This window comes from Cataglyphis hispanica, chromosome 2 (genome assembly GCF_021464435.1).
Source record: "Cataglyphis hispanica isolate Lineage 1 chromosome 2, ULB_Chis1_1.0, whole genome shotgun sequence".
Lineage (NCBI taxonomy): Eukaryota > Metazoa > Arthropoda > Insecta > Hymenoptera > Formicidae > Cataglyphis > Cataglyphis hispanica.
This window is the reverse complement of record NC_065955.1, coordinates 1,337,675-1,352,666: the sequence shown is the minus strand read 5'-3', so window position 1 is coordinate 1,352,666 and position 14,992 is coordinate 1,337,675. Positions and strand designations below refer to the sequence as shown.

The 14,992-nt window shown below is 32.8% G+C and overlaps 1 protein-coding gene across 1 annotated transcript in view; it reads right to left on the bottom strand.

Annotated features, from left to right (window-relative positions):
- LOC126857157 (uncharacterized) overlaps nucleotides 1-14,992 on the bottom strand; it is a 244,949-nt gene that overhangs the window by 165,740 nt on the left and 64,217 nt on the right. The window lies entirely within an intron of this gene.

The window sequence follows — 14,992 nt, the reverse complement described above, 5'->3', positions numbered from 1 at the left end:
TAGGTACATTAAAAATATGTACGACACAAAATCATAAAACTCATTTTAATAATCGTACTTATAACAATCTTTCATAATTTCTATTATGAAAGCCAAGTAAATAGTTGATTTATTACTAATAATATGATAATATTATACACAAAACACAGAAACGATGTCGGATAAACTTCCCTTGATAAAATAATACAAAAATATTCTCAATTTCTTATTGATATAAAAAATAATAGAAAAGCTATATAAGATTCTATTAAAATTATATCAATCAATTGAAATTATGACATTTTATATTTAGTTAAATTTCTTGACGAAATAGTGACAAGTCCAATAATGAGAATTCCTAAATATAACAATAAATCAATATACACTTGGACAATACACAATTGTTTTGTTTGCTCTATTAACGAAACATGTTGACATCTCGTGATAATGTAATATCTCGATATTTCATGATACCTAATTAAGCATTTTGCACGTAACCATGTAATTATACTTTATGTACCTATATTAATTGTACAAACTGGTATGTTTGTCCGATGACATCTATCGTCTACTCTTCCTTTTGCGGTCCTACATATGTTTCTTCGTCATACAACTCGTTGCAACGAGGTAATATAAAAGTTGTTGAGGAAAAATGCGCAGAAAATAAAACGACGTTCTACTAAGAGTAAGCCTGAGAAAAGCGTCGTTCTTGAAAAAGAAATCCTCAGACATGGCAATAAATTCGTTCGCAACATTAAAAACGCGCCCTTAAGTTTTTCATCATGTATGACCGCGCAAATATTTGTACAAATCCTATATAGCTCTACAAAATACTATTTCCTTTTATTTCTTAATATTTAATACACATCTTGTTGCATATATTTCTTTACAAAAGCATCAGCGAATGTTTGTACAAATATATATGATGGTTGAGACATGATTTTATTTCTATTGATTTTCATTTGCCTTTGTATTGTTAAAAATATTGTTGCTATAAAATTTCTCAATTCCATAAATAATTTCCAAAGATTTTTATAATAAAAAACAAACTAAAAATCTCAAAAGTCAAATAAAATTAAAAGTAATCATTTTTTTGAAACAAAAAGATATATTCACTTGAAGGGAGAAAATATAACGTTGGAGATCATAACGAGAATAAATTCACAGACATTGAATTAACAGTTACAATCTTCATACATTGTATAAAATGTTAGCCCAATTCATCTTTTATTCAAAGGTACAAATTTGCTGCTACGAATAAGCAAACGCGTGACGGCTGAGCTTTTACGTGAACTAACAAAAGGGATCGACTACGCGGTTAAGTAACATTACAGGTTCTGAGACGGAAAATTATCAATTATATATTTTTTAGTGCAAAAATCAATATCTTAAAATGTCCAAACTAACATAATACAAGATAATGATTACCGCAAAAATATGATAATATAATTCCAATTATTTATCTTTTTTTTAATTAAAATTAAAATGTACAGAAGTCAATTCTGTCTGGTTAGCTAAAAATTAATATTATTATTATAATTAATAATTTGTGTCAATATTAATGCACGTGTATCTAATCTAAGTATCAAGTCTTGTTCAAAAGAAATAAATTTAAATAAAATAATAATAAAAGTTGGCCTGACTATGTTAAAGAATTGAATTCATGCAGAGTCATTATCTCGACACGTAAATTGCTTAATTGTTCGTGCAGGCTAAAGAGAATAACGTTTAAGAGAATAACACAAAGACTATAAAGGAAAAACAGTAGGAGAGAAACGGTCTATGCACAAGACAAGACGACAAGAACGAAAGGGCAATCGACGATTCTGGGAAACTCTCAGTCTTCTCGCAAAAAGTTTTTGATGTCGCCTGAATGCTCCTCGATTAAAATTACACTGAAGCCCTTTTTATTACGATTCGGTCGTAACTAACGGATGTTTGTGAATCTTCATTGATTGATGCAGCACAAGAAAGGGAATATATAATTGAATCAAAACTAAGAAAATTTAATTTCGTTTAACGTCGAGAAATTGTGATCACGAAACAACGCGTGAAAAAAGAAATTATTCTTCAAATTTAAGAAAAAAAATTTTAAAACTTTAATAGATTTCCTATTCAAGCATTCATTCAAACTGAAAGTAAGCATAATTAACATTATAATAATATTTTCGATAAATTGACAAACCTTAATACAAAAGAGCATACTGGCTTCCCGAATTTGATATTAAAATTTTTTAATTAAATTAAAATAAATTAAAATAATCATGCATACCAAAGATTCGCAATTTTTTATTGCCCTGAGATAAAGCGCACAAAATTTATCATGTACTGAAAATATCCGTGCTGCACAACTAATAAAGATTCTAAATCATAATGCCGCAAGCAGGTGAGAAAACTCGCAGCTTATCGTTGACGCAAAAAATTCGCGAGAAAGGAATTCGTCAGGCAAATAGAAAAGATTGAAAGAAAACAGAGCAGATTATTCGGGGCGGATTGTTGCCACGGAGCGCGGAGAAAGAATGAAATGGAGCGTCGGTGGAAAGCATCATCGCTTTATGCCACGCCACAGAGAATAAATAAATCTTCTCTCACCGTTAAAGTTCGATCGTAAAGAGAGGATTGCGAGACCGCATTTTACGTAACAGCTCCTCCTAAAATATGTTTTCGATATCGAAATGTCGGTGATCCGTCGCATTTTATGTTGCCCCTCGCCAATTGCGTCTAAACCAACTTCGATTAACTTACGAATTCAAGCACGCGCAACAAAAATATTCGCAAAATAATATCAGATGTATAAACGCGAACTATACTTGCTATATGCAATAAAAATAATAATAAAATACTAAATGACAAATAATAAATGTGCCATGCACAAAATATTGTGATAATGACGCGTAAAAAAATTAGCAGCTGCAGTTTTTTTGGTGATAATTATTATATATCGCTAATAATACAATTTAAGTGATAAGAGAAAAAAAAAATGTAGTATTTTAAATTGCGATTATAAAAGATATTTTCAACAAGTGAATATCTGAAATACATTTCAAGAGCTTTAAAAACACCAGAAGACTTATATATGTATAAGTAGAGATCGCGATTATGTAAAGTCCTTCTACGAGTATTCTATTTACAGTCCAGAGAAGTACCAGAAAGCGTTCAATCGCGAAATAGAAGGATCTCTTCTCAACAGATCGACCAAATATTGTACAAAATGAAAAATGTACGAAAAATTCATCAGAGAATAAATCTGACCTATCATATCTCACTATATTATATTCACTCCTATACGTTAAATCAGAAAACGATAAATCATGTGTTCCCGACAACACGGCTTATTAAGTAGTCGTTTACAGAATAAAATACAGAATAAAAATGCGCGATAAAAATAAAGAAAAAGCATAAAAATGAATATTTCAAACGCCATTTCTCTGTTGGATAACATCTCAAAATAGATATTCTCAAGATAGATAATATCCAACGTCATATAAGTGCACGGGTCTATTTGCGCGCACGCGTTTACGTTGTACATACATTAAACTGCGTTCCTACATACACATCGTAATCATAAATGATATAATATCAAAGTAAGCACAAGCAAAACACACTCGCCTCACATTCTCGCTCGTCTTGTACAATTGGAAATGCAATTACGTCTCATCTCTTTTTCAAAGACATGCTTATTAACTAAACCCATATACGCAGGTAAATGATGAAGACTTGTACTCGACATTAATCACTCGCTTTTGCGTTTTAACGCGATAATTGCACCGCAAACGATCGTTTCTCATTTGCCCGCGACGCAGCAAACCGCTTCAGAAAAACAAACATCGTATTCGCCGACAACATTCTGTTATTCTCGTCGTATTATGGTCTATAATAGAGACAGGGCGCAAATCTCATTGCGGCTGAATTGTTGACTGACAGAGTAATGTTGTATTAGTCAATCAGTGAGCTATGTATCATGATACACACTATTAATAACGTCATTGTTAACAAAAATAATCTGATTAATCAAACAATAAAAAATAGTTGTTTTTCTTTTTATTTCCTGTAGACAGAAAAATTAATTACACAATAATATTGAACGTTAAGTGTGAATTGTGAATTAAATGTAAATATGAATGAAATAACGGCACTGTAATTTTGATGAAAAATACAATGCAGAAAAAAGGAGTTAAATTCACAATTAAATCTTTGAAAGAAACCGTCTACATTTGCATGCTTACACTTGTATCTACATCCTGCGTCTGTATCTATTGTTGTAGACCAGCTATTATCGGGATGCTTTGTACGTTTGTCCGTGCGAGCACCTGCGGCGATAATAATCATATCTTGCGTGTGCGTCTGATAATGCTTCGGTCTGTAATTACATCAGACAAACGATCGATTCCTATAACGCACGCATAATATCGCATCATTACGTCATTATGGTAACAATCAACATATTACACTGACGGTTAGGCTCTATCCTAAATGTTACATTATAATGACAAAGCTAAATGTTACATCATGAAGATTAAAAAATGACGATAGAAATTAATTTCTCTACACACACGTAATTTATACAAGCCATTTATACAAACACGTGATATGTACTGCGATATAAATATGAAACAAGATATTTTTATCAATAATTTCTTCCACGCAGCAATATATAGTGATATATTTTCGTTTAAAATCACATAACTTTGAATTGTTAGTTGTATTATTAAATTTAATAATTTAATAAATTTTAATTATTTTAACAAATACGTTTGAGAGAGAAATAATGCCGAATGTGATATGTTTGTTTGGCGAAAGATAATATCTGTTTCCCAATTATATTTTTTTGTAGTTTTAAAAAAACATTTCCCTCTAAACTTTTTAATCCTTTAATTCAACAGATCATAGTCATCTTATCGGAGCCATCATGTGAAATTTTGTCTGCGACATCGAACTAAACAATCGTGAATAGCGGAGATACGAGAATCGAGGTAATATTCCGGCGTCCATATTACGAGGTAAGTTAAGCTCGTCGTCTACCTTCGCTCGGACTAACCCGTATGAAACAATTGGCTCGCATCTTAATTACGCGACCATAATTTAGCAGTCGGCGCGTCCTCGAGCAGGCATTCGACCTACGCGAAATGTATGCGAGTCTGCGGATTATAGTTCGTCCTACGAGCGGCGATTACGGCAAACAATGCCGGCGATATCGAGTGCCACGACAACTACCTGTTCGCGCACCGCTCTTGCTTCTATCCTAATATAAGCGGAAACAGAGAACTGTTCGCTTTGCCTTCAAACGCGGAAATAATTTCCGAGTCAACGTGCATCGTTCACGAACGTACATAGTCGAATCGTTTATCTTTGATTACGTGCGATAGCATCTTCTGACGATGTCGTGCCTTATCTGTGCACAGTACGTTGCTAAGCTTGCTTAATTACGCGAATAAATTTGTTCGTCATCGTGAAGGTGGGAAAAAACATTTCTTTTAAAAAAAAAAAAGGACACTGCGCTCTTGCTCTTTTGAAAATAAGTTGATTACTCAGGATTTATTGCCTCGAGGGGATTAGCATTTTTCTGCTGGAAATATCACGAGTCTTTTCTTCGCAAAAATGCTAAATGGTTTGAAGAGATAAACTTGCATATTAACGTTTCTTACATTTTTCTAGTGATATATACTCTTAGAGTAACATTTATATTACAAAAATTATATACATATATGTATATATACATAATTTTTTTAAAAATGAAAGCTTTTATTTTAATAAAATCTTTTATAAAAATCTTTTATTTCAATAAATATCTAGACTAACAATAAATTTATTAATATTTTATAAAACAAAAATAAATAGATAAACTATTTCACTTTATTAATTTATAAATAAATAAAAATAAATATATAAAAAATAAATAGATATAAAAATAAATAAATAAACTATTTTACTTTATTAATAACGTAAAAAAGAAATAATTATTAAATATAAATAAACTCACCCATAATGCATAGCCAACCAAACATGTAAGAAATGCTATCATAATTCCGTACATCGTAGGTAAAGTATCCTGAACGCACTGTCCTTTCTCCATGTTGATTTTCTCAAAAGTTCACAGGACGATACGTCGTATTAATTTCGATCGTTCGATCGTCTTAGCCTCGAATATTTCCTTTGTCGAGGAGAAGCATTCGCTCTGAGTAAATAAGAACCCGAATGCCCGTTGTAAGGGTATATCGATAAATCTGGCCCGATGCAGCTATTTGCTGGAAAAGCGTTCGACGAGGCAACACGAGTAGAGTTGCAAGCGGAGAGGAGGGATGGGTAGAGGGAAAAGCGGAGAAGACGCCACGGAGGAAGAAACAAGATGGCTCTCGTCGAGTTCTCCCAGGGAAGATTTATGGTGGTTGCCTATCGAACGCAATTCCTAACGCAGGATACACTCGGACATTTACGAAATCGCGAAACAAGCGATTTTGTTCAAATGCTTGTTTCGCTACTCTTTCTGCGAAATTTGATTTTTATTTTTTTATTTTTTTTTTTGGTTGATATTATGAAAAAGATGAATCTCTTTACACGATCGCCTTCTATAATTACAAAATTTTAAATCTTTTCTCTATCGGTGCAACTATGTTTGCATTAATTTTAATAAAGCAATCATTATTAAAGTTTATGAGATATTTCGTAAACATCTCAATTTTGCAAAATTGAATATTACACATAAACTTGCTTCAATCTTAGCTCCCAAGAAAAAAGTGTATATAATTTTTCATTACTATTTAACTTATATAAATTGTAAATATCAGGTTGTTAGATAAACATTAGAGCACGTACCTCAAATTTTTTTTCACAATTGTTTTAGATAAACATTAGAGCACGTACCTCAAAATTTTTTTCACAATTTTTTTGATCAAACCAATTGCACAAACAATGTGATGCAATACAAAAATGAAAAAAAAAAAAAACTAAAACTTTTAACTATGCGTTTTAGTAAATAAAGAAACCGCTTAAATATCATTTAAACATAAAAATCTTTAAAAAATTATGAAATCATCTTTAATAGAATATCTCTTGTTACTCGAGTGAATAAAGAATTGACACATTGAGATCAATCGAATGAAACCGTTTGTCAATTGAAGATTAAAACTGATTCAATCGCAACGACTCGTCTTGCGTCGTTTCGCACCAACGATACCGCGACTCGTTTTCAACGATGAAGTCGTTCTCGGGCATCCATCTCGAGGAATCGTCGGTGACATCGAAGAGAAAAGCTCTCTCTCACTCTCGACATTTGAAAGTTCACTTGGCAGCGAGACGAATGGGAGGGCTTCCTTCGTATCTCGCTTCGATCAAAGCCAGTCGATCACCGTCACTGAATTCGCGAGGAAAACGCGAGGTTGAAGAAGCGAGATGGAAATTCCACCTTGTACGAGACACGGACAGCCACTGGTCTCTAGTTTTTGGCTAGCGTTTCTGGTCGCTCCCAGACGCACTGGACGCGGAAACGCGTATTAATAGGCCGAGAGAAACGGAATCCGGGTGGTCAAAATGTGCGGAGAGAAACGGCTAGCAGACAGACACCGATGGTGGTTATAGACAACCGTGCAAGATGTCCGCGGTCAAGATGAACTCAACGTCGATTTATTTGGTTTAAGAAACGCACGAGTGATATCGATCAAGGGGAAAAAGCCTGCAAAAAGTAGCCATCATGCGGCTTCATAAAGTTAAAATGACGAATTCGTTATTTATATTTTTATACGCTTTGCAATGCAATTATGAAACTCATTTGCAAACATATGAAATGTTATACAGATATGTAAATTCCTACGACACAATAGAATTATGTATTTTATGTAATTATGTATTTATTATCAAAATTATATTATCGCATTGCCAACACTCTGATGATTCAAATCTAATTCAAGCACTACCAGAATAATCATGAATATCGATGAAGGCGAATGGGAAAAAGATTAATAATGAAAATGCCATTTCAAATTCAATTACAATGGACACAGTCCACATATAGTCATTTAAACCACGCCACAAAATTCTTTCGCTAATAGATAATTTAATAATAAAATAATTATGTATTGCTTGCCGATGATGACGTATAGATATTTGCAAATAATTTATTCAATATATACCGTCTTTACCGATCATATGTTTGACACAACATTCAAAACAAATCGCAAAATTGCATTCTCAATTCAAATTTTTACTTAACTAAGACCATCATTATTGAAAAAAAATTTATATACACACATTTGATGCGTGCAAATAAATGAAATGATTTTAATCTCGTAAAATATATATTGAACATATAATGTATATGTATATAAAAAAAAAACTTATTTATAAATAGAAATTCAGCGCGCGTAAAACTAACAGGTGTGACGGATTCGTCAATGATGCAAGTGTTGCCTTCAGCCGCATTTCTCTACGACCAAAAGATGATCTTGCGAGCTCGAGATCGACGTTCGCGCATAAAATGCAATTTGGCGTATGTCAGGCCGTCATGACCACCGGCTATCGTGTCGTTGATGTTGCCGCTACTACCGATGGCGGCGTAACAAAATTTAATTGGATTTATCGATCGCTTTTCTCATTCCCATTTCTCGCACAGAGGCTAGTATCCCGGCGATTCGTTGACGCCATTGCACCGGTTGTTGAGATACGTACGCGAAAATCCACCGGTAATCAACGTTGTAAGCCCAACGAACGAGATAATTTTCTATTCGCTTGACCACAGATGCGTGTGTCTATAAAGATCATCGTGTAACAGCCCGGTCCAGTTTGTCACGTAACAAGCGATACATCCGCTTATCCATTCCAAACCCGTTGTGCGAATCCATTACTTGAAACATGTACGATTTTTTTTTTAAATTTGTCAACGATATTCACAGTCAATGTGTGTTATCTTATTCCTATTATAATTTCCTTTCATCACATGAAATATCGAAGCTATTATTCATAATTCCAAAGCATATTTTATTTAATAAAAGTTAAAAGATAACAAACTCTTCTTACAGGCTGCTTTGTATCTATGTTTTGAAATACGTAGAATAAGAAGCAATGTGTGCTAGGAATGTGCGCAATTATGTTTAGGAAGACCAATAAGCGGTGGATAAATATCAATATCTCTGTTTATGCAATAGGATCATGGACACGTATTTCAAAGAAAATGCAAGGAATGTCAAGTTGTCGGAACGGGTGCATTGCACGGTCCGCAAAGGTAGACAAAAATCCTATATAAGGTCATGCCGAGTAGGCTGATCACGTTTCAGCCACTGTTATGTTTCTGACAGTTTGAAATTTGAAACTGTCATATTGTTGCGTGTAGTTTTCGCTGATACGCCTGCCTAGTGAAGACAACGTGTTGAAAGAATCAATAATGAGATGTGATGCACTAAAATATATATATGTGTGTGTACACATACGGGCGTACAATCGTAAAGTGAAACAAACATGTTTAAAATATTAAATATTAATATATTAAAATGTTTTATATGCGCATAACAGCCTGCGCAATGTTTTAATTAAAAGCAATAAATTTTTATATAATAATACATTAAAAATCAAAGAGATAAAATTTTACATTATGTTTTATATAAAAAATTGCAGTTTTCATATATATTTTCCTTTTTCATCAGCTCTTTGCTTAAATATTTTCAAGAAATAGAGTATGTATGAAAGAGAGAGAGAGAGAAAAGAATTTCTAAATTTTCAAATATAGATAAGGATATTTTCGTATTTAACATTTATCGAAGATAAATTTTCAGCTTGTCTGTTGAAGACAGAGCAGGAACAGACATAACCGATGACTGTTCCATGTACAGTCGGTGCTGTACCATCTACAGCAGCTTGATATCAGAACTACGAAAGGTAAAGCAGATCACTGCAACAATGTGATGCTGTCAACCGGAAAATAATTTCTGTTTAGACATTAGTTACCAATTGGGTAAAAGGAAGGTACATATATGATGTAAGATAATAAAAAATAACAATTTGCATCTTCAATTAATTGGCTCCATTCATTATGCTTGTAATTATATACAAGATTAAACGAGTCTTTTTCTTTTAATTTCTTTTTTATATGTATCCTTTAAAAAAAATAAATTTTAAAATTTTTATTCTAAGTATTACCTAAAAGAAATATGATCAAAAGAAAATAAATAAGAATCTAAGAAGGAAAAAATAAAATTAGAAAAGGGAATGAAAAAGATATAGAAAATATAATTAGAAAAAATTAAAGAAAAAAAAAATCGATTCTATGTAGATCAATAAAGCACAGCAGAAATTTCTAGATATATCACATTATGTCAATATATTATCACCTATCGTATACCTACAACTATCGATCGCAAATGCACACAATTTTTTTTTTAACATATATGAATAAATACATTTAAAAAAACTAATTATTCAAAATAAAATAAATATTTCACTGTAAAAAATAATATAGATATAGTATTATATGTTCAGATTTTTTAATAAATCATTAGTTTCTGGTGTCCTATATAAAGAAAATTATATTTCTGATTTGAATAATTATATTTTATAGATTTTGAGATTGTATTTATTTACGAATAATTTTATACATTCCAAAAAGAATTAGAAATTGATTTAAAAATTCGAAAGAAATAAAACAAATTTTCTGTAAAAAAGACAAAACAAATTTTTTCAGCATCAGTACCAGCTCACTATTTTTGCTTGATGACTATTAAGCGAATGAAATAATATTGTATGTTTTGATGCTTCTCTGCATTTTTATATATAAACAATACGACTTATTCGATTCGCAAGGTATGAGCATCCAACAATTATGGTGTTTTCTTTCTGTCGGATATAATATAGAGATATGAGTTAGCTCATCTTTTTTTTACTACCTATCTACTTCTTACCCAACATCAAGTCACCTATGCACTTTGAGAACGCGAGAAACAACTTGGATCGTTAAAGCATCCTCGGTCGCATGTACCTCGAATAACAGGCGAGTGTATTGACTTTTCATAGCATCGACTGTTACTATTCTAGTGTAAAGTGACGTTTTGGCCCACGTGCATGCGATCATAAAATTATTTTCTCTTAAGAAAGAAATATTAAACATTATACATAATTAAATAAAAAATTCTCGAATAATATATAGAGAGAGAGAGAGAGAGAGAGAGAAAGAGAAAGTTATAAATTATTAAAAATGCAAAATCAGATGCATTTCAAGAATATCGGAGCATAAAAATTTGTAACAAATATATTAAGTTTTTTTATCATAAAATTATGTGAAAAGGAATAGAAAATAAAAAAGATTAGAGAAAGTAATGACAAAGGTGATCATAGCTATCAGGTAAAGCTGCTTATATGGCAAGTTACTTATGCGGTAACTCGTTTCAAGAAAGCAGTTTTCTATCGCGATTTACTCATTCTCAGGAAATATAAAAGGTTCAGCACGTTTTGTCTATATCGGGATGCTTGCTCAATAGCAACGAATGCGAGATAGAAAAAAGATAAAAAAAAATAAAAATGCGGATAATCACTTCTATAGACGAAAGGTCAAATTAGGCAGCATAAGTATCGCAACTTATTAATTAATTATTTCGCAAAGCGGGCTGTCTTGTATTAATTTTAAAACAAGATCAAGAGCAGATAAAACTTTTCGAGAAGTTTAAAGTTCGTTTTTAAACCTGCCAACACAAGATAATTTCTGCAAACGTATCCGCGCGTTTTCTTTGAAAGAAACGCGCAAATTTAGATTTTTTTTTTTTTCGTGCTTGTCAAAACATCACTCGACTTTTAAAATTCAGACTTAGCTTACCGCCGACGTAGTTATCCGAACACCGGGAACCTTCTTCCCTCCGAGACCAGTGAGTCCTCCCAGGCATCTTCTGGCACATTCGGGATCGTTGTCCTCGCAGATGGGGCATCCCGTGGTAGCGGCGCCGCCTCGCTCTCTAAGGACGTGATTGCTGCTGGTCGTGTAACCTTGATCGGAGCTGGCGTTCGAGTTCGGCCTGGAATCGTCGGAGCTGTCGAATGGCTTAATGTTCCTCGGCCGATGAATGATTCCCACCGGCTCCCATATCTCGCTCGTCGACGACGCATAATAATTATTTTCTTTGGTCTCGCGACTCCTCTCATCAACGACCTTACCGCCACGAGCGACGGTGACCTCTTCCTTCGTCACGATGGACGATTTCACGCTCAAGGATGTCTCGAGTCGCACCGGAGCCCTTTAGAACCATGCCAATTTACAAGATAGCAATGTGGATCTTGTATGAAACTTTTGTACTTGAATGATACATGTATTCGCGAATAATAAGTAGTAACATCGATAAATATGTCAGCAACATATGGCATATATTAGCATCAATATTATCATTTGGAAATAAACTAGCTATTAGCTTATAGTAAACGCGAATGAATAAAGAATTTAACGTACGCTACAAACAGGAAACCGGTGTTTGTTTCGACCGGAAAGAAGATAAAAATACGAGTAAATTCGTATGCACAATAGGAAAAGATCCACAATGCTACCTTAGAATCCCAGCCTTGACGAGAATCTGGTTGAGAAGATCGCACGGTGGGACCTGGCCGGTTATCATGGCTTCTCGTATAGCGACTCCGTCCGGCCCCTCGAGGGGGATCGGTACACCGTTTATCAGCAGGACTTCCTCCTCTCTCACGCAGGACTTTTTCTCGCAGTCCACAACCTTGACACCAGGCCCAAGTATAGACTCCACCGTCGATTGAATCTCGTGGTCATCCATTCCTAAGAACGTAACCTTCCTCGTATTGACTACTTTTTTTTTTTTTTTGTCATTATTGACACCTCGTGCGAATTTAACAATAATATTTAAACTTTATTCCATGTTTATTACTTTATATTCGAATTTTTTAAGGTAAGTATTAGAAATATATTTGCAAAGACTTTTTATAACTTTGATTTTAAAGAGTATTTTTTTTAATTGTGTTTAAAATATTTAGAGAAGCTTAAAGTTAATTTTAAAAATTTACTATATATATGTGTATATATAATTAAATTTTAATAATTTTTTATATATAATTTTTATAGTTTTATAGTTTTTTTTATATAATTAAATTTTAATAAATCGCAATGATAATAACGTCACTCACGTAGGTGTTACCGTTCTCAGCGATTTGTGAAATTACAATCGTGTGCACACCTGTATATATACCTGTTGTCAACTGAACTAACCTGGATCAACAGACCTGCCTGAGACCGGCGGTGCTATACACCTGCACACACACACACACACACATTGACTCTATGCGATAAAATTCCTCTAAAATATTAGAGATTTTCAAGGTAATTTAATAAAAAAAAAATTCTCTTAAATCAAATAATTCAAATAAGTATGTAATCTTTGCTTTCGCAAAGTCAAATGGTTTCGTAGCCAATACTATAAAAATTTTTAAAGATTTTAAAGCATTAAATCATATAAATCGCGTCTTCTATATATTATATAACATGAATAAGTAGAATAAAATATTTAATCAAGAAATCAATTTTTCATTAAAATCATTAAACAAAACCTTAATCATCGTACATACAAGTTCTATTATAGCTCACATTTTTTTATAAATTAATTGCTTGTTTAATTAGTCATAATATAAGTTAGTACACAAGTTTTTCTCACGTGTCGATAATATCCTATACTTCCACTTTTTTTATCATACCTATTACACACAGGTGCGCGAATAAGCATCTGCTACATGAGCAATACTCTCTCATGTGATCAATAATCAGCTAACAAGCATGTTGCAACATAAATCAAGAACTTTGTCGGCAACGTAGGTCATGAAGAAAGTGGAGAACGCCGGTGGTCGATGATGCGAGAAATGCATTATTTCAATGCACGGTATGCGGCGCCGCCTTGTATGCATAGATAAATGCACCGTCGCATGATTCACATCTTTAGAAAAACAATGTCGCGAGTGAGAAAAACGAAAGACGAGTGTGCAGAGAGCTATAAATGCGTTTCTGTTTTGATTCTTAAGTACATTCTTTAAACGAACAGGAAATTTACTAGAAACGCGGAGATATAGAGAAGGATTCTCTGTCGGGGAGTTCAAAGATGTACGAGCTGCAATGTAAATTGTGACGATAGTTTCGCGATAGATGAGTAAATGTTTGCAATGCAACGCCAAACAAGCGTCTACCGACGAGAAACTCTTCGCGCGAAAGCGCGAAATGTGTGAGCCAAGATATACGGTGGCCAAGTTATTGTGCGGTAACAATCGACAATTGAATAATAAAAAAAATTATAACCCGATCTATATAAGTGTCAGTATCAAGAATTAATTAATAATAAGAGAAATAACAATTGTTATATTATATACAAAAACCTTATTACAAATAAGGTTTTTTTACAACAAATATTATCTATGAAATCATTTTCAGTGCAATAAAAAAAAATACTATAAAAAATAAGAAAATAAATAATAATACATGTACTGTAACAATTCAACATGTATATAATATAACAATTGTTATTTCTCTTATTATTAATTAATTCTTGATACTGACACTTATTTGTAAATTTTATTTGCCTTAATTTCTGCTCCTCTAATTATTATTATTCAGTGATCCTTTAAAATTAAATTTTGAGATACTTTTAAAGAACCAGATAGTTTTATCGATTCAAATAATATTAAAAATATTTATATGCCTATAAAATAAGTTTAAGACGACATTATTATACGATATTCTTAACAATAGCTATTTGTGCCAACAAAATGTGAGGAACAATGTGATAAGTATGGTCGAAGATTGTAAAGCACTTCATCACTCCACAGGGAATCTCAAGAACTTCGAAGGCTATTTGCGAAGAAGTTATGGCGTCTTTGCATCCTTCAAATGTCTGCACGCATCTGCGTCAACATGTGTACATGTGAACACATACAAAGGCTTTAAACTTTAAACCAAGGATACAATTGAATGCCATCAATTACTATTAAATATATTATCCAGAATAGAATAGAATACTTTCTTTCTCTCTCTGCACTTTTCTATATA